We start from the raw sequence: 3,540 nt of genomic DNA, 5'->3' as shown, positions 1-3,540 counted from the left end.
TGTACTGTTTGCCATTGCCATAAATCCAATTATGGATTGTCTACTTCCTGATGCTCGGGCTCCTTCTTTGTGGACCATTTTGCGATCTACTACAGCTCTCAATCGACCAGCCTTCTTGAACGAAGTCTTCAAGGATGTCTCAATCGCCTCCACTCTTGGAGCATCGAAACCGGCTTCCGCTTTACCCCCAGTATGACCGTTTGTCAATTTCTGCCGTTGTACAGAGGTTCTCCGGCCTTCCCTACATCTAGGTCCTGTCAACAATCCATTAGCAGAGGTCGCTAATTCTTGGGTCTTACGTTTGACAGGAAACTGAGCTGGTCCTCCCACATATCCTATTTTACGGCTCGCAGTCTGTGATCTCTCAGCATCCACTGTGTCCTGAATGGTACCTCCTGGGGAGTGGACTGAGTGGTCCTTCTCTGCCCCTATCGCACCTTAGTACACTCTAGTACACTTGAAATTTGTCTGTGGAAGCATAGTTTACTCCTCTGCTTGGACGTCTATTCTTCGGCGTCTCTACTCTGTCCACCACTGTGGATTGCGTTTAGCATCTGGAGCTTTTTACTCCAGCCCTGTGGAAAGCCTTTATGCTGAGACTGCTGAGCTTCTGCTGTCCAATCGTTGATCTGTCCTTCTGACAATGAGTCATTATGCTAGCCATCTGCCTTCCATGACTGCTAATCTGGCCCATGACATTTGTTTTTGGCAGCTTCTTGGATTTAGGGTATGCAGGCCGCCCTTACTCTCTACTACCACCAGGAGTCCGCTTCTGTCAATTGCCATGTTCTCTTCCCTTCCACTTTCCTTAAACTTTGTTGACAATTAGGGGTAGAGCACCACCTTGGCTTCGCCCCGGACCTGCCTGCTCAGTGACCTTTGTCAGTTTCCCTAGGAAGGTACCCCTCCCTCTCTCGTTTATCATAAGGCATTTTCTGCTCTATGTGTACAAATGAAGGATGCCACATTTATTTACACTGACGGCTCCAAAACATCATTTGGTGTAGGGAGTGCTAATATTGTTGGTGACACCCCTAATAAATTTCGGCTTCCCGACCAGTGTTCAATTTTAACTGTGGAATTTTACGCTGTTCACCAGGCTGTCCAATACATCTGTCGCCATCAGCAGATACAGTATATTACATGCTCAGATTCATCCGGCTCTCTCCTCAGTCTCCAAGCCCTCTACCCTGTCCACCCTCTGGTCCACCAGTTTCAGGACTGTCTTCACTTGTTCCACTTGAGGGCCATCTCTGTGGTGTTCCTCTGGATGACAGGACACGTTGGTATCCATGGAAATGAGGTGGCTCATATAGCAGCCAAGGCTGCAGTCTCTCTTCTTCAGTCTGCTGTTCGCACGGTTCTCTTAACCGATCTACAGAAGGGTTTATGTCATTGTGTTGCTCTTTTATGGCACTCACATTGGTCTGCAGTTCTCAATAATAAATTGTGGGACGTGAAAGCTCTTCCTTGTGTTTGGACCTCTTCCCCCAGATCTCATCATCAGGAGAAGGTAATTTTAACTAGACTCTGGATAGGGCACTGTCTTTTTAGCCATCGACATCTGTTAAGTGGTGGTTCTCCCGTGCTTCGTCCCCACTGCTCTCAACTGTGGACGGTGAGACACCTTTTACTTGAGTGCCCCTATTTTACTCTGTTATGCACCCATCTACAGCTGTCACCTGATACGTCTTCCATTTTAGCAGATGACACGAGCTCAGCTGATTGCGATCTCGAGTTTATTAGTATCAGTGAGATGACATCAGCCATTTGAAGCTCTTTTTGGGACAAACAACCCCCCTTGTATAGTGGTTTCCTAAGCTTCCCTTCTGTTTCTTAGTTTACCCATTTTTTTGAGTTTCCACTCTCATTGCTCCTGATTTCCAGTTTGGTTCTTTACCTTTTCCTAAGCCACAGATTGGGCACTAATGACCGTAGCAGTTTTGCATCCTAAAACCATAACAAAACAGGCTGTTGCAACCAAAATGGATATGCTTCCCATTCAGAGGATTAATAACTTACCACTGCTGCAACCCCATGGCAAACTGTGGACATTCATGGACCTGATTAAGATATATTGCTTTTATCTATTTTTCCACTTTTTGTTCCCATTTTAATTTTTCTTATTTTATTTATTGTGTATGTCATTGAGACCCCTAGCCCTTTGCCTGCCCAAGTCAAATTATGCCCCTGCTCATGCCACTACTCCACAAGCATTTCTTACTTGCAGTTTTGTGTTTATTGGACATGTTCACATTGGTCACATTGTGCTGCTGCTGTCACATCACCTTCCATCTGTATTAGTCATGATCACAGAGGATACACCAGGCCAAAATACAAAGAAGCTTCGAAATTGCCCACATCAACTGCTCTAGCATCTTCCTGATCAAATGCTACAGTGTATCAAAAATGGAGTATGGATGCATTGTCTGTAGCTCTATCGAACAGTGATCTTACAGACTATTTTAAGCCTTCCATTTTGACACTTTGTATCTCCTCCAGGTGATGTTAGATTTCCCTTTTGCACATCACAGAATCCAAAATTACATTGCGGTTGGATTTTGTATAAATGTTTAATTAGCTACTTGTAATAGTTCTAACTACATATAAGGACTGCCTAATGTTAAATCATGACTACTGAGTACCACACTTGTTCATGGTAATTTGCTGGATAAGCTGTGTATCCACATGGACATGTGGTTCATTTCGTTGCAGGATATAAAATTTTGGAGATGTTGGGACTCCCATACTGGTGTGCTGTTTCCTCACTCCCACTGTTACTCTCTGCAGTGTCAATATGAATACATGTTAAGCTGTCACAATACTTTTGCATTGTGATGCCTATATCATCGATCCCACTGTCACATAGTCAACTCAAAGACATGTACAGTATCTTCTTTGTAAATTAGACATACATTTCTGCATAGCACCTTAACGCCATCCACAGTATTAAGTGTTTGTTATGAAACACATCAGTCTCACTTGTCTGTGTGTACAGCTACAATGCAGTGAGGCTGGTTCACTGATGCCAGTGGCCACAGATGAATGCCATCAACAGCTATTTGGATGCCCACAGTGCTATGTTTGTCACATTTGCAGTCTGCTGTAGCCACTTGAACTGCAGTAATTCAAGACTGTAGTATGGTGGCTAACAGACTGTGTGCTAACACACACACACACACACACACACACACACACACACACACACACACAAAATGCATATTTTCACATAGCGGGAAAATAACTTTCTGGATCCGAACCAACACTGTACCTTGAACAGTCTACGTGCATCAGTAAGAAGCAACCTAACATGGTTGCATGACCCTCTATCTTAAGTATCCAGGAGCACATCTTCAACATGCTCTGGGAGCATGCTGGAGCATGCTGGAATCAATCATATGAACTCTGATGATGAATTATTCTAAGATGCAATACTATGGAACAGGTCAGTCTGTCCACAAATAGACAAATCTTATTAAATAATAACGTACTGTTGAGGCCAGTGTCCTCCAGTTGCATAGGTATGCAGTCATTACATTA

This window comes from Schistocerca nitens, chromosome 8, assembly GCF_023898315.1.
Source record: "Schistocerca nitens isolate TAMUIC-IGC-003100 chromosome 8, iqSchNite1.1, whole genome shotgun sequence".
Lineage (NCBI taxonomy): Eukaryota > Metazoa > Arthropoda > Insecta > Orthoptera > Acrididae > Schistocerca > Schistocerca nitens.
The sequence above is the reverse complement of the archived record's forward strand: the minus strand, read 5'-3'. Positions refer to the sequence as shown.